The 17,871-nt window shown below is 46.5% G+C and overlaps 1 protein-coding gene and 1 pseudogene across 2 annotated transcripts in view; one reads left to right on the plus strand and one right to left on the minus strand.

Moving 5' to 3' along the window:
* NTN1 (netrin 1) overlaps positions 1-17,871 on the plus strand; it is a 180,466-nt gene that overhangs the window by 61,999 nt on the left and 100,596 nt on the right. The gene's annotated exons all lie outside the window — the stretch shown is intronic.
* Positions 9,663-10,759, minus strand: LOC118671347 (annotated as a pseudogene).

Below are 17,871 nucleotides of genomic sequence, written 5' to 3' on the forward strand. Positions count from 1 at the left end.
TTTCCTTGTATCTTTTCTCTTGTTCGAAAACTGTTATCAGTTATTTCTGCTATCACTGGATCTACTTCCAAAAGTTATTCCTCTCCCCCTTCTTTCTTTCTTTTTTTAAAAAATCATTGTTTTACTTGAGTGTGGAAAACATTTTACGCATTACAAAAGCAAAAATTCAAAAGCAAAAAAATCCAAACATTATAATAAACAGTATTTCCCTCTCACACCAAATCCTTGCTCACTTTGAGAAAGGCAACATTTTATATCCTTCCAGATATGTTCAATGCATATACCAGGACATGTATGAATATATATCTTTGTTTTTTTTTACACAAACAGAATCACACTATTCATACAATTAAGTGCTTTTTTCACTTAATATAGTGTTGCAGTCTTTCTAAACCAGCACATATGAATGCAGGCAACATTATTTATACAGTCCTCAGTATATTTAGGTTTTTCCAGTCTTTTGCTGTAACAAAAACAGCTACAGTGAACATCTGTATAAATATAAGTCTTTGCTCTCCTTTGCTGATTCTCCTCCTCATCTACTTACTCCCTCCTCCCCCACTCCCCTCTCTCCCTGCCTCCCTATCTATTTATCTATTACAACATTCTATAAGGAACGTCCTAGATGTAGATTTGTATAAATTCATAATTTATTTATAATAAGTTCCTACAGGTGAAAATTTCTGGGTCAAAGGATAAGCATATTTTCTATTTAAATTTGCTTTCCAAAAAAGATGAAAGCAATCGTGTTTCTACCAAAAATATATGAAAATTCTTCAGACTCTTGCCCACAATAGTTATTATTAAAAATGTTTTGCATGTGTATTAGGTAAAATAATGATCACATATCATATTTGTAAAGGTTGAATTGCTTTTTTCTCAATTTAATATCTGTTATTTTTCAAATATTAAACGATGTAGAAAAAATAAGAAAAAAAGTTTTTGAGTAATCCTTTTCGACTGAGAAAAATCACCACTTATGTTTTGATGACAGTCCTTCAAGACGCCTCGCTGTATGTCCCTGTGCCGTTCAGGGACTGCATTTTCTGCTCAGCAATATGTCATTGATATCTGAACTGGCCAGTAAATAGCTCTACATCAGCATTTTAATGGCTCATTATATGGATTTCTAGAATTCATGTAAACAACTCCCTTTGTCTACCTTATGATGCAAATAATATTTGTCCGTTGCGTTGCGGCATTTGCCATTTAATTATGCTTGTGGGCGGGTGTGTTTTTTTAATCCAAAGGTTAACTTTTATGACATGTCGGTATCCTTCTTCAAAGGTTTTTGCCTTTGTCATTTCTCCTGCCAAACCGAAACTTTCTCTGGCCATTTAACCTCCACTTCCTCAGCCTGTGGTAGCTTATGCTGCTCCCGCCGGGAGGGCCTTCCTGCCAGTTTCCAGTTGTTGAGATACCCTATCCATTGCTCCGAGCCCGCCTCAAACTTCTCTTCCTCCGTGAAGCCTCCTTGGTTCTCTATAAGCAGACATTTTTTTTTCTCCACTCAACTCATCATGTCCTGCTTACATTATGTTCATGTCTTGCTTGCAGCGTGTATCACATTTTTCCTAACAGTCACGTTCTTGTAGACCGGTGGTTCTCAACCTTCCTAATGCCACGACCCTTTAATACAGTTCCTCATGTTGTGGTGACCCTCAACCATCACATTATTTTTGTTGCTACTTCATAACTGTAATTTTGCTACTGTTATGAATCGTAATGTAAATATCTGATATGCAGGATGTATTTAGGCGACCCCCAGAGGGTTCGCGACCCACAGGTTGAGAACCGCTGTTGTAGACCATCTGCTCTTTGAGGGCTGGGACCATCTTCCATGTCTCTGACTCAATGCTTGGCGCGTAGCAGGGCCTCAGTAAATACTTGCTAGATGGAATCAGATGGACTTCGGGTAGACCAACAGATCAGGCCTAGCTCAGGGAGTTGATTGGCATGATTCTTGAGCAAGACCAGACATGGGTTACTCCTAGTTCCTGTACTGATTGCGGAATTCTCCATATTTGTGGTTTGTTGTTCCTAAGAATTGCACACTTGTTATTTGTTGGCTTTTATACATGCCGACCCAGTGACATCTGGCTCTCTTGGCAAAAGGCCTGGCCCTTGGGACACTGTTCTGAGCAAACAGTGCTTGAGGAGCAGGCCAGTCGTGTCGAATCCAGGCCAGGACCCGCGACAGCGACCTGGCCAGGTGAGTGGAGAACTTACCTGGACTTTATCATGAGACCTGGCCGCCTGGGAGGCGTGGAGACGGCCTTGTGAGGCATTGAGAACCCTGCTGTGTCTTCTTATTGGGAGGTTTGTGAGCTGACCCTCAAACGTAAGAGACAATAATAGACATGACAAGATGCTCAGCTTCCTTAGTCATCAGGGAAGTGCAAATTTAAAGCCACCAGGCACTCACCGCATATCCGCCCAAATGGTTAAAATGACAAAGAGAGTATCAAGTATTGGCTAAATACTCTGCTGGCAGGATGTAAAGTGGTCCAATTATTTTGGAAAATTGTTTGGCTTTTTCTACTCAAGTGGATACGTGTACACATACGACCCAGCAGTTTCTACTGCCAGTTGAGTACCCATAAGAAATGTGTACCTGTGCTACCAAGAGACATAGAAACACTGTAAGAGTTCCAACCTGGACTGTAGTCATAAATACCCATCCACCATAAAATAGAAGAACAAAATGTGAGCGCCATCCAGCAGGATGCCATACAGGAATGAGTGTGATCTACCCACAGCTACATGCAACAGCTGCCTGAGCCTCACAAACGCGATGCTGAGTAAAAGAAGCCAGACACATGCTATGTGATCCCACTTATGTAAAGTGTAGAAACAGGCAGACTGAGCGAATGCATGCTGTTAGGAGACAGGATATCGCTTTCCCTGGTTGGATGGAGGGTAGTGGCTGTCTGGGGTGGTGGGGACATGAAGGGCCCTCTGGGGGAAGTGGCTCTCGATCTGGGTGCTGTTACACGGAATTTTCCATGGAGAGTACGCTTACCTGAGCAATTTTCTGACCAATAGTATGTGTCAAGAACACGTTAAAAAGTCATTGACAGGGTATATATCCAAAAGAACTGAAAGCAGGGACTTGAGTAGATATTTGTGCACCCATGTTCATAGCAGCATTATCCACATTAGCCAAAAGGTGGAAACAACCCAAGTGTCCATTGACAGATGAATGGAAACACGCACACACTAATATATACACATGCATGCGTGCAGTGGGATATCATCCAGCCTTAAAAAGGAAGGAAATTCTGACACATGCTATTCATGGAGGAGCCTTAAAGACATTATGCTTAAGTGAAATAAGCCAGACACAAGAGGATAAATACTGCGTGATTCCACTTATGTGCGGTTCATAGAGGAGTCCAATTCAGAGAGAGAGAGTAGTAGAGTGGTGGCCGTTAGGGGCTGGGGCGGGGAGGGGGCGCGGGGCGGGAGGAACGGGAGGTTAGTGTTTAATGGGTATGAAGTTTCCGTTTGGGAAGATGAAAAAGTTCTGGGGATGACATGGTGGTGATGGTTGCACAGCAGTGTGAGTGTACTTAATGCCCCTCAGTTGTGACATTAAAAAATGGTTAACATGGTAGATTCTGTCGTGTATATTTTACCAAAATAAAAAAGTAAATGGTTATAAATAATTATTGGCAGCACAATGCCAGCTCTGACGAGGGGCCAGTGAGAAGCAGCTCTGGCAGGCAGTGCCGCTGCTGAGCGGAGGGCGGGAGCTTGGGCGAGAGGGGCTCTGAAAACGTCCCGATGGGTGGAGAGGCCCCATGCGACCTTGGAGGTAACAGTAGGGTCAGAATCATCGGGCGAGCAGGCTGGCGTGTCGAAACTGGCACATTTGAGGGTGCTCGTGCCAGCCGGAATGAACTCCTGTCTCGCTGGCCCAGCACCCCGGTCTGGCTGGTTTCTGAGCTCAGAGCAGCATTCCCGGCAGGTCCTGGAGACAGGAGGCTTCAGGAGGCATTTGGCCTGTGGACGGGCAGGAATTCCCATGTGGGACTGTTCTGGGGAGCGAGAGGTTGGAACTACAGTCCTGATGTGCCAGCCAGGGCCCGCTGCCCACAGGACATTTCAGTCAGAGTCACATTCCTCTGCACTGCAGGGCCAGGCCCGGATCACAGTCAGTGGCTCCAAGTGGGGCAAGGGTGGGGGACTTGTCGCCAGGGCTACTGTGGCAGGAGAGGCCCTGCTGGCCATGTGGGTCCCGGGGAAGCACCCTGGCCCCGGGGCCCGTTGGGGGCAGAGCTCGTGCTTCCCGTCTGGGACAGAACCCTGGGCAGCTGTGCGGCCAGGTGTTTTGTTCTGAGTGTCCACTTGGGAGTGGGAGGCACCATGTGAACTCTTTTACCAGCAGGGACAGGGTTCCCAGAAAAGGCTCCTCCTGACACCTGGACTTGTGGGCCAGCCTCTGGCCAGTCAGCTCAGGCCACTCTGTCTGCCGGGGCCTCGGAAGTCGGCTCTCCCTCTCCCCAGCCCCACCCAGACTTGTCTTGGAGGCAGCCAGCCGCCGCCTCTCTGGGCCTTCGCTGGAGGACCTGGAGCCCGGAAAGGCTTAAGAACATTTTTGGGCCGAGGAAAGAATGTTCTCAGTCGGCAGGTGGATGTAGGTGGCATTCACCCAGAATACTTTTTCCTGCTCTGATAGTTTTGTTATAAATCTATGGAGACGTGGGAGTTCCTCAATCTTATCCCTGCCTTCTGCATGGAGAGAGGGGTGGGCAAGGGCTCCAGGCTAAGGAGAAACAGAGTTCGCCCCTAAAAGGTTTTTTTGGGGTTTTTGGTGTGTTTTTTTTTTTGGTTCTCTCTCCCCCTTCCTCCCTCCCTGCCTCTCTCCTTCTATACCTTTCTCTTTCTCTCCCCCCAACCCCTTCCTCCATGCTGTCGATGGAGAACAGCCAACCTGTCTCTGGGTCTTCAGGAACTGTGGGAATCCCCTACCCCACCCCATGGGCGGGAGAGGAAAGGAGGGGCCACAGAGAAAAAGCAGAGAGGGTTGAAGAGAAGGAAAAAGAAATGAATGAATGATGAGTAGATGTGTCCTAGTGTTCTGATCAAAGCGTGCTAATCTGGGGGTGGGGTGGCAGGGTGGGGGTGGGGTGGGGTTGGGGGGGACAAGAGGCTTTCTAGATGAGTGGCTCCCAAAGTGTGGCCCGAGGATGCCTCAGCACCCCTGAGAACTTGTTAGCAAGGCAAATTATTGGGCCCCCCCTTAGACCCACTGAATCAGAACCTGCATTTTAATAAGACTCTCCAGGTGATTCACATGAGAAGCACTGAATGGGCCACACTTCCTGGCCCAGAGAGGTGAAGTGGCTTGTCTGTGATCCCACAGGTGCTTAGTTGCAGAGGTGGGACTTTCTACCTGCTGTGTAGGTGAGATGGGGCAGAGTTAGGACCTGACTCTTGGTGCTAAGGATTTGTCTTTCCATTTGCATTTTGTATCCTGGAGACAGAAGTTTTGCGTGAGCTATTACAGAAGGACTAGAGGCCCGGTGCACAAAATTTGTGCATGGGTAGGGTCCCTAGGCCTGGCTGGTGATTAGGGCCAATCAGGTTTCCAGGCTCTCTACCTCTCCGCCTCCTCCTTCCCTCGCTGGTCGCCTGCCATGTTCCGTGCTGCCCCCTGCTGATCAGTGCACATCATAGCAAGTGATCGAACTCCCGTTTTCCTGGTCAAACTCCCGAGGGGACACTTTGCATATTAGCCTTTTATATATATATAGATAGATGGTAGAATTGTGAAGATGGAGACCTGCCTCAGAGTTAACTCAGAGCTGAATTCCCGAAATGCTGTGGGCTTGGTTCTGATCACCAATTTGCCATCTAGTTGCTGACATTTCAAAACATACTTTGTTCTGTCATCATCATCATCACAGCACTGACCCTTTTTCAGGCGTTTACTGGGATCTATGCAGGTTATCTCACTTGTCACACCAACCACACACTTCAATAAAGCTGAGGAAATCAAGGCTCAGGAAGAGAGGTGATGTGCTCTCAGTCACTCATGTAGATGAAGGAAGGGAAGGAATTTGGACCAAGGCCCATGTGACTCCACCATCACACTTATTTACACTGGGGACGTTAGGTGAAACTGTAGTACATTTTGTATTTCTGACATTGTCCAAATTTTATGGTTCTGGTGCAGAAGTTATCCTGATAAGTGCCAAATCTGTTCAGTTATTATTACCATATGTTACAGTTTATGAAGACATTTTATAGTATAAATGCTAATGTCTGTATCAGTTTAAGTTTCCATATGCATTTTAATTGTATTTTAATTATAAAGGCTGAAACGGAAATTCTGTATATTTCAGCCAGTTGAGAGAAAAGAATCCTAAATGCTCAAGTAAGTGTGATTTATGCTGTTGCCAAAAAAAACCAAAGTGAAGGACATATGGACACTATCTCCTTAGTTATGATTGTTTGCAGACTATACATTTGAAGAGAAAGAGAAAGTCTGGAGTGGGGAGGAGCCCTGAGTAAACATGTGGACACTGGATTAGATCTGTGGCTCATTCAGCTGGGAATGGGATGTAGACGGCCAGGGGATGGCTGACTTGTCCCTACTTCCCCACAGGTTAGGGTCACTGGTGATTGATTTATTGTTCTTTTAACTTATGGTGGGGGGTGCTTGGCAAACTATAGCCCATGGGTAAAATCCAGCCAGCCAGCTATGTTTGTAAATAAAGTTTTATTGGAACACAGCCACACTCACTTGTTTGCATACTCTCCATGGCTGCTTTCACACCACAAGGTCAGAGTTGAGTTACTGAGACAGAAAGCAGTATGGCCTGCAAAGCCAGCAGTGTTCACAGTCTGGTCCTTTACATTAAAAAGTTTGCCAAACCCTGGCCTAACAGTATCTTTTGGATGTTTACTAACTTTTCTTTCTGCTGTGTGTCATACATGCTTGAAACTCATTTATTCATTGGTTAATTTATTTGTCAAATATGGATTCATCGTAGTGGCAAGAAATCTTAGCACAGGGACTGTGGGCTCACGAGAAAAACCATGTAGTCAAAGACCATGGGCTTGATAATAAGAAACATTCGTTGAACTTGCCATGGTCAGGGTTCTTAGCTACAAATAACAGAATCCACTAACTCAGTGGTTGGCAAACTCATTAGTCAACAGAGCCAAATATCAACAGTACTACGATTGAAATTTCTTTTGAGAGCCAAATTTTTTAAACTTAAACTATAGAGGTAGGTACATTGTTATTAACTTAATTAGGGTACTCCTAAGGCTTAGGAAGAGCCACACTCAAGGGGCCAAAGAGCCGCATGTGGCTCGAGAGCCACAGTTTGCCGACCACGGCACTAACTCAAGTAGAAAGGGATTCATTTAATAATTTAGATAACTCTCAGAATTGTTGGGAGGGCTGAAGAAAATGCTTCAGATCACCAAAGCACCCAAGAACAAGCCACCAAGGGAATTGCTGCCTGCCACAATCATGAAGTGTCAGAACCCAGTAGTGGAGCCATCTCTGCCAGCTCCGGAACCACACCTTCCACATAGCTCATCCCATAGAACCATGCCCCACCTTGCCTTTGCCCTGGCTGTCTCCCTGCTGACTCACATGAAACCTAATTGACAAAGCCAAATCACACACAAAACCTAGCTGCAAAGGAGTCTGAGAAGGGTTTTCAGCTCTCCAGCCCCTGGATGTTGATCCGACAGTCCGCAGCCACACAGCCACTACCTCTCTAGTTATGCCTTGAAAGATAGATTGTTCAACTCCTTTACTCCTATATTAAAATTTGAGAACTAAGGCATTATTAAGTAAACATAGCAAATGAGACTGGCCGAGAATACCCAAGGGAGCAGGAGTAGGTACTATGGAAGTTATTGTCAGACCCATCTCCCAATCCCACCTATTTATCTTTCTTTTTTTTTATTCTATCAGTTCTATGTGTCATATATCTAGAATTCATTATATAAATCTTTCAAAATAATTAGATTTTACAAGGGTAGTTTACCAATTAGCTCTAATTTCACAAATGTTTGACAGAGGAAACCATTTTTACAAATACATATGTTTTCTTATAAGGCTACTTTAATAAAGAAAATAAGTCTCTATACCTCTTACAGAAAGATTGATGCAGTTTTCCCCCATTTAATTATCATTTTAGATTTTCTATCATAGCATGTCCATCACACCCAGTAAATCAAATTACAATTTGCTGCTGCCTCTCCTTTTCAATCACTATTGAGAATCACACTGTTAAGAGTTTTTAGGCTTCTTTTTCTAATCTTCCCTGATCTGAAAGAATTCGTGTATTTAGGCTAGAAGATGTCATTTAAACAATACTCCTTCCAAATATAACTCGTACCAGGTTATATTTGGCTAATCACTGTGCTTGGTGAGTGACCTTTTCACGTCTCACTGAGGCTACAGCAGCGAGTAGTTTTATCCCCGCTGTATCAGCAAAAGGGGAGAATCCTTGCATTCCTAAGTTTTTAAACTGCAAGAGTGAAACCCTAGAAACAAGAGTTATATAGAAATATTAAGAGAGCTAAAACATTGCTATTGTTTAGAGAACACTTTTAAATTCAAGTTCTCACCCCAGAGGGCACGGCTCAGTGGTTGAGCGTCAACCTCTGAACCAGGAGGTCACGGTTCAATTCCTGGTCAGGGTGCATGCCCAGGTTGTGGGCTCCGTCCCCAGTGTGGGGCGTGCAGGGGCAGCCGATCAATGATTCTCTCTCATCATTAATGTTTCTATCTCTTTCTCCCTATCCCTTCTTCTCTGAAATAAAAAAAAAAAAAAATGTATTTTAAAAAATTCAAGGTCTCTCCCAGGTTGAAGAAGACATAAAAGAAGTAAAGTTTAAGGATTTGGCAGTAGTTTCATAAAATATTGAAAAACTGAAAAAGGTTAATCACTTGGGTCAGTGATGTGTCATATCCAAAGTGCCAGAAGATACGGACTCTGTTACTCATGTGCCCAAGGCAAGTGATCACTTAGGCCAGGGGAATTTTACAGGTTACTGACCATGTTTACTTGAAGAGACAGGACCCACAAGGGGAAACATTTGGCATTCATTCCATTCCTTCACTGTTACTGAAGTGTGTGTCCACTTGGCAAAGCTCGTCTGCTTTTCAGGTAGCGTGAGTTAAAACCAAGAGAAGAGCAGTGTTCTCCAGTCCTGTTCCCTAGTACTCAGCTCCAGTTAGCCAACAGTCTTGAAAAGATTCTTTTTTTTTAAATATATTTTATTGATTTTTTTTACAGAGAGGAAGGGAGAGGGATAGAGAGTTAGAAACATCGATGAAAGAAAAACATCAATCAGCTGCCTCTTGCACACCCCCTCCTGGGGATGTGCTTGCAACCAAGGTACATGCCCTTGACCGGAATGAACCTGGGACCCTTCAGTCCGCAGGCCGACGCTCTATCCACTGAGCCAAACTAGGTAGGGCTTGAAAAGATCCTTTAATCGAACCCTTGTCCAACAGGAGATTTAACAGTACTTGGGGACTACAGCACACCCCATTCTCTTCTTTTTTTATTTCTCCTTCTTATCTCAGTGTAACAATTATTGCAGGTTTTGACCAAAGCACTTCCGCAGTAGTTGGAAATGAGTTACTCTGTATTACCAGAAGTGTTCCATCACCTTACCATGGGTCACGTTTGCATAACAACTAAGAGATGGTCAAAAAGTGTCTGCTGTAGTGATTTTGCAAATTCAGTGTTGTGGTTGCATCCATCGTTGTTCTCTTTCTTAAAACACCATCTATTAAGTTCACCAGTTCCTCTTCACTCATCAGTGGTGCCTGCTCATTCCCCTCCTACTTATGGACATGAGCGATGGCTGTGGATAGTTCTAGGCCGTCAGGCAAACCCCTGCCATTGTAATCATGCCTTTTGAAACAATGGAGCTGCAGTTCTTGTGGGGACATCCCCACCTCTGGTTGGTTGATGACACCTGGATGTTCCGTGACATGCTCTTGCTGGTGCACTGTGTTCTGATCCAGGCCCGTGCTGCTGGGATGGGAGAAGCCAGCCCTGGGGCTCCTGGGCCCTGGCACCTGGGGCGCACAGGGCCCAGGGCAAGCCACACAGGAGGGGGTTCTGAGCAGCTGCAGAGATCTCAGTTGCTGGTACCCTCGCTGCGCCCCCTCCCCATTTGTCTTTCAAAGCCTCAGAGCCACCGCCTTCCGGTAGAAGGAGGTGGAAGTCTCTGTCCTCTGGCGTTCTCAGAACACTTTCTCTCGCATACGTTCTTCCATGTCTTTCTTTTAACATTTTTTTTTTATTTTTTAAATAAGAGAACATCGTTGGTACAGTACCTTTGAAGTACCTCTCATTTTCCTGTTCATTCCATGAAACTCCCCTCTTCCCAGAGACAAATAGTGGAGCCGATTTATCTTTCCGTATTTTTCAATTTTGACTACGTATGTGTGTCTGTGCACAACACAGAGGGTTGTTTATGAGTTAATGAGTTTATCTAAAGGCTGTCACACCAGATGTATCATTTTGCAATGGGCTGTGTTTTTGAGATGGATCCATGTTGCTTCATCAGGCTCTACTTCATTCATCTTTCAGGGTCATATGCCAGGACCGTGTGTAAACAAGCTGCAGTTCGTTTGTCCGTTTCCTACTGAGGGCCCTGCAGCCTGCCCCCCGTGTTTTCTTACCGTAAACATTGCTGCCATCAGCAGCTCGGCCTGTGCTCCCGGGTTGTGTGAGATTTCTCCAGGATGGGCACCAAGGTGCAGCATGGCTCGGCTGTTTCCAGCACTTCTAGGTCCTGTCAGATCGCTAAGATGAATCTCCAGTTCCCAGCAGCTCTACATGGAAGTTTTCATTTCCCCATTTTAGCGAACACTGGACATTATCAAGAGTTGCAGGCTTGTGCCAGTCCAGCGGGCGTATTGTTTACATGTGCATTGTTGTTTTGATGTGCATATGTCTGATTATTAGTGAGGCTGGCTATTCGGGTTTCCTTTCTGTAACATGAACACTGATTGCACGCGCTCGTGTGTGTGTGTGTGTGTGTGTGTGTGTGTGTGTGTGTTCTGTTGGGTTGTCTCTTCTTGTTTAGTTGTTGGTGTTCTTTATGTATTCTGGATACAATCCTTTGTTATATGTGGTGCCATTGTTTTCTCCTAGTGTGTCATTGTCACTTTCCTCTCTGTCCTTTGTGTCCTCTGACCTGGTTTTGCTTCAGACCAATGTTTGAATGAGGACAGAATGATGCTTCCCCACCATCTGAGCTTCTGGGCTCAGAATGTCAGCTTCTATATCAGTGAGAAAACCCGAAATCCCTTTAGCTGCTTCCCCCTGGAGGTGGGCAGAGCAGAATTCCTTCCCTTCTCCCCACCTCCTCCATCTTTCTGAATCTAGGTGTGTTGGTTTCCCAGGGCTGCTGTGAGAGATTAACTCAGCCTGGTGGCTTAGAACAACAGACATTTATTTTTCCACAGTCAGGAGGCCAGAAACCCAAAATCAAAGTGTTGGCAGGGTCAGCTTCTTCTGGAGGCTCTGAGGGCGGATTTGGTCCGTGCCTCTCTCTTAGTGTCTGTGGCTTCTGGCAACGCTCAGAGACACAGAGCTCCAGGCTCTGCTTCCTTTTTCACACGGCCTTCCCTTCTGTGCGACTCTGTGTCTCCTCCTTACCCCAAATCCAGGATAATCTCACATCAAGAGCCTTAATTTAATCACGTCTGCAAAGACCCTGCTTCTACGTAGGGTCACACTCACAGGCACTGGGAATCAGGACATGGACATATATTTTTGGACCATTCAACCCACTACGTTAGGCAAACTCCATAGATCCCAGGGGACAACTAGCTAACAGCAGGGTGTCTGTGCTCATGTGTGAGTGTGTGTGGAGTGCAGTGCTGAGAGGGTGTAGAGGAGGACGAGTACATTCTGAGAGGCGTGTATTGTGGGAGTGACCGTTCCCGCAGACAGGAAGAGCTGTACTTGTTGGGCATGTGGTTATCGGATTCGTCGTCCCAGAAGACAGATAGTGGGAATAAAAGAAGGTGCCTCCTGGGGTGAGCAGGTATAAGCCATGCAGCACCTTGGAAGTGGCTGTTAACCTGTCCCTTGCGATGGAGCTGAGCAGGTGACTGTACCCCTGCAGAAGTAGGCAAGGCGGAGCCAAGGGTGGGCTGCTCTGTCCCTTCCCAGATATTAAACTTTGTAGATTCTGCCCTTTTGAAGAGAAGTAAAGGGAAAACAGATAGGGCCTGCTCAGAAAATAGAGCAGAACCAAGGAGACAGAATGGCACTGCTGACCCTCATTACTTGTGGAGTTCATATTTGCCACGTTACTCACTAACCTGTATTCGTAACCCCCAAAACTAAGACACGTGGTCCCTTCCCAGTGACCGTGGGCTGAGCAGGGCAGCTGGGAACCTGAGTCAGCGATGTGCACGTCCCCAGCTGAGGGGGAGCCGGGCCAGGCTCTGTCCTCTTGTTTCAGCTCGGTGCGTTCTCTGAACTTCTGTGCTTTTTCTTGAAGATGTCACTGTTTAAAATGGCCCCGCGTGTATGACTCTGTCTAATGTCCCGAAGCACAAGAGGCTGTGATGTGCCTTACGGAGAAAAAACGTGTGTGTTAGACAGGCTTCCTTCAGGCACGAGCTAGGCTGCTGTTGGCCATGAGCTCCATGCGAGTGAAGCAGCAGTGTGTGTAAAATAAGGTGTCTTTAAACAGGAACACACATAAAACCAGGTTCAGTATTGATCGGTGTGTGGGAATGTGACCAGAGGCTTGCAGGAATCTAACTCTGTATTTCCCTTAGGAGCATTGGTTCCGAATTTGCTAATAGGGTGTCCCCAGCAGCCTTATCTATATATATACAAGCCTAAGCGACCGAACAACCAAACGACTGGTCGACCAGTCGCTATGACGCACACTGACCACCAGGGGGCAGGTGCTCAACTCAGGAGCTGCCCCTGGTGGTCAGTGCACTCCGACAGCCAACCTCCCATGGCCCTTCCACCCCACTGGCCAACCTCTTGCGTCCCCAATTGGCCCCGATCGGCCCCAATTGCTGGCCAGGCCGAGGGACCCCACCTATGCATGAATTTGTGCACCGGGCCTCTAGTAGACTGTAACTACCATGAATATAATGAGGACCAACGGAATCTGAAAGAGCCCACCTCTGGAGATGATTACACCTTAAGATCCAGAAGCAAATGCCCGGAAATTGGCATCCTCAAATGGCAAGAAGACACATTCTATGTGCAAGCAAAGCGGAGAGGACAGTCTGAGATTAGAAGGCCTTGGGATACGATGGAAGTGGAGATGGAAAATAGGGAAGGAATACAAGGAAACGGAAAAGTTAATGGCAGGATCAAAGTCCGTACGGCACACAGTGAGGAGCAGAAAATGGGTCCAACACTAGATTCTTTAACTAGCTGTAAAGTGAAATATGTATTTTTCGGTTATTAAGATATTGTGCCTTAGTTATTGACTTAAAAGGAGTAAGGAAAAAAGCGGTATTTAAAATAGCATGAGCAGCCCTAGCTGGTTTTGCTCTGTGGCTTGTGGATTGAAGGGTTCCGGGTTCAATTCCGCGTGAGGGCACATTCCCAGGTTGCATGCTCAATCCCCAGGAGGGGGCATGCAGGAGGCAGCCAATCAATGATTCTCTCTCATCATTGATGTTTCTATCTCTCTCTCCCTTTCCCTTCCTCTCTGAAATCAATAAAAATCTATAGTAATAAAAGGGTAATATGCTAATTAGACCAGGCGTCCTCCTGGACAAAGCCTCAGTGGTGCAAGGGCCAAAGGCAGGCAGCCATGGTGGCAGCTGCAAGGGCCAAAGGCAGGCCACCACTGCAGTGGCTGCGAGGGCCAAGGACAGGCTGCTGCAGAGGCTGTCAGTGACAGCAGCAGCAGGGTGGTGGGGGTGGCGCCTTCCCCTGATCACCTGGTCGCCTCCCACAGGGGGAGGCCAGAGGCAGCAGCAGTGGCTGGGTTGATGGGGCAGTGCCTTCCCTTGCTCGGCCCGGTCACCTCCCGCAGAGGACATCTCCTGAGGGCTCCTGGACTGTGAGAGGGGGCAGGCCAGACTGAGGGACCTCGCCTAGGTCCTGGTTGCCTGCAGCCAGCCAGAGGGAGGGAAGCCCGGGTCCTGGTTGCCTGTGGCCAACCGGAGGAGGGAAGCCTGGATCCCGGGTGTGGGGGCCAAGGCAGAGGCAGTTAGGGGTGATCAGGCAGGCAGGGGAGCAGTTAGGGGTGATCAGGGGTTCCAGGTACCTGTGGCCGGCCTGGGTGAAGCCACCTGAGGTCATGGGTGCCTGCGGCCAGCTGGAGGAGGCAAGCCTAGGTCCTGGGTGTGGGGGCCGAGGCAGAGGCAGTTAGGGGTGATCAGGCAGGCAGGGGAGCAGTTAGGGGTGATCAAGGGTTCCTAAATACCTGTGGCTGGCCTGGGTGAAGCCACCCGAGGTCACAGGTGCCTGCAGCCAGCTGGAGGAGGCAAGCCTGGGTCCTGGGTGCGGGGGCTGAGGCAGAGGTGGTTAGGGGCGATCAGGCAGGCAGGTGAGCAGTTAGGAGCGATCAGGCAAGCAGGCAGGTGAGTGGTTCGGAGCCAGCAGTCCCAGATTGCGAGAGGGATGTCCCGCATTGGAGAGGATGCAAGCCGGGCTGAGGACCGCCCCCCCCCCCCGCCCCTGTGCACAAATTTTGTGCACTGGGCCTTTAGCATTTAATAAAATAAAATAGCACGAGCATACGATGTTTTAACTCCTTTTCTCTTTTAAATGCATGCTTACTTAGAAAAGGTTCTGGATGACTGTATTAAGGTATTTAAGGTGGGATAGATGTTACTTTTTATTTTTTTTTTTTTTTTTTTTTTTTTTTATATTTTTTTTTTTTTTTTTTTTTTTTTTTTTTATTGCTTAAAGTATTACAAAGGGTATTACATATGTGTCCATTTTATCCCCCCGCCCTAGACAGTCCCCTAGCCTCCCCTATCCCCCAATGTCTTATGTCCACTGGTTATGCTTCTATACATGCATACAAGTCCTTTAGTTGATCTCTTACCCCCCTACCTCCTGCCCCCCAACCCTCCCCGGCCTTCCTGCTGCAGTTTGACAATCTGTTTGAGGCAGCTCTGCCTCTGTATCTATTATTGTTCAAAAGTTTATAATGGTCTCTATTATCCATGAATGAGTGAGATCATGTGGTATTTTTCCTTCATTGACTGGCTTATTTCACTTAGCATAATGCTCTCCAGTTCCATCCATGACGTTGCAAATGGTAAGAGTTCCTTCCTTTTTAGAGCAGCATAGTATTCCATCGTGTAGATGTACCACAGTTTTCTAATCCATTCATCTACTGATGGGCACTTAGGCTGTTTCCAGATCTTAGCTATGGTGAATTGTGCTGCTATGAACATAGGGGTGCATATATCCTTTCTGATTGGTGTTTCTGGTTTCTTGGGATATATTCCTAGAAGTGGGATCACAGGGTCAAATGGGAGTTCCATTTTCAGTTTTTTAAGGAAACTCCATACTGTCTTCCATAGTGGCTGCACCAGTCTGCATTCCCACCAGCAGTGCACAAGTGTTCCTTTTTCTCCACATCCTCTCCAGCACTTGTCGTTTGTTGATTTGTTGATGATAGCCAGTCTGACAGGTGTGAGATGGTACCTCATTGTTGTTTTGATTTGCATCTCTCGGATGATTAGTGACTTTGAGCATGTTTTCATATGTCTCTTGGCTTTCTGAATGTCCTCTTTTGAAAGGTGTCTATTTAGGTCCTTTGCCCATTTTTTGATTGGATTGTTTATCTTCCTTTTGTTAAGTTGTATGAGTTCCCTATAAATTTTGGAGATTAGGCCCTTATCGGATATGACATTGGCAAATATGTTTTCCCACACAGTGGGTTTTCTCGTTGTTTTGTTGATGGTTTCTTTTGCTGTGCAGAAGCTTTTTATTTTGATGTAGTCCCATTTGTTCATTTTCTCTTTAGTTTCAAGTGCCCTAGGAGCTGTATCAGTGAAGAAATTGCTTCGGCATATGTCTGAGATTTTGTTGCCTTTGGATTCTTCTAGAATTTTTATAGTTTCCTGTCGTACATTTAAGTCCTTTATCCATTTTGAGTTTATTTTTGTGTATGGTGTAAGTTGGTGGTCTAGTTTCATTTTCTTGCATATATCTGTCCAATTTTCCCAGCACCATTTATTGAAGAGACTATCTTGGCTCCATTGTATGTTCTTGCCTCCTTTGTCAAATATTAATTGAGCATATTGGTTCGGGCCGATTTCTGGGCTCTCTATTCTATTCCATTGATCTATATGCCTATTCTTGTGCCAGTACCAGGCAGTTTTGAGAACAGTGGCTTTGTAATACATCTTGATATCTGGTATTGAGATCCCACCTACTTTGGTCTTTTTCAGGATTGCTGCAGCTATTCGAGGTCTTTTTTTATTCCAGATGAATTTTTGGAGAGTTCGTTCTAGATCTCTGAAGTATGCCATTGGTATTTTAATGGGAAGTGCGTTGAATTTATAGATTGCTTTGGGTAGTATGGACATTTTAATGATGTTGATTCTACCAATCCATGAACATGGTATGTTCTTCCATCTGTTTATGTCTTCCTCTATATCTTTTTTCAACGTCCTGTAGTTTTCTGAGTAGAGGTCTTTTACCTCTTTAGTTAAGTTTATTCCTAGGTAGCTTAATTTTTTTGGTGCGATGGTAAACGGGATTGTTTTTATAATCTCTCTTTCTGAAAGTTCACTATTGGTGTATAGAAATGCCTCGGATTTCTTGGGGTTAATTTTGTATCCTGCTACATTGCCAAATTACTTTAGTATTTGACATGCTTATGCTACTCTGGTGTTTGATTTTGTGCAAAAGATTGTATTAACTTGAGTTAAAAATATTAAAATGGGGATAAAGAAAACAAGGCATTGTCAGTGTGGACTGTTGGGCTCACTCCCTCCTCTGTTCTCCCATAGCTCCTGGTCCTTCCTCTCTGGCTGGCAGCACTTACTCACCTGTGTCTGTGACCATCTCCCTCCTCAGGCTGTGAGGGCAGCCTTTATATTTCTAAAACCCGTGTGTGTGTGTGTGTGTGTGTGTGTGTGTGTGTGTGTGTGAGTGTGTGTGTGATGCTCAGGGCATTCTTCTTGTGGGGAGAAGTGGTGGAGGTGCGGCCCCCAGCCTGGGCTTGCGGCTCGGCCCCGTCCTTCTGTTCCTGGGCCTGCCTCAGCTCCTCTCCATCGTCCAGCCCAGCTTCTTAAGGGTGGGAACTGTGACACAGGCGAGGGAGTGGGAGAATGAAGCACTAACGCACTTGAGCTCATTCATTCGGGTGGATCAGAAGGTGTGTTGACACCGATTCAGGAAGTTCAAGGCCTTTGAGAAAACGTCTGCGTTTTGGATGGAGTGTGGAAGGTGGAGGGAGTTCTGTGGGGTTCTGCAGAGATCCACTCTGTGGGTGTCGGCTTAGCACATCTCCCCGGAGTCGGGCCGGGGCACACAGGCGTCTCGCTGAGCAGTTAGAGGGCTCCTTCCCAGCACTAAGTCAGGGAGAGAAAGCCACATCTCTGCTGAAACTGTCCTTGTCCAGGAAGCTCCCAGAGCTGGATCGATCCCGGCGAGGTCCAGAGGGTTTGCTAAATGCTGTCAATGCTCCCACTCGTGTGCTGGAGTCCCTCTAAACCCAGCTTCGCAGACACACAGGAGGCCTCAGAAGGCAAGGAGGCAGGCGGAGCGAGCTCGTTGCAGGAACTCCTCTTTCCCAGGGCCGGCCGGTGACACCTGGCTCTGACCTTCTCTGAGTTCACAGCCCCCCGGAGGCCCCCGGAGGCTCTGAGCAGCCTTGGATGGGTGTGAGGGAGGAGAGCCTGGGGGCGAATAGGAG

Source organism: Myotis myotis, unplaced genomic scaffold (assembly GCF_014108235.1).
Source record: "Myotis myotis isolate mMyoMyo1 unplaced genomic scaffold, mMyoMyo1.p scaffold_m19_p_17, whole genome shotgun sequence".
Lineage (NCBI taxonomy): Eukaryota > Metazoa > Chordata > Mammalia > Chiroptera > Vespertilionidae > Myotis > Myotis myotis.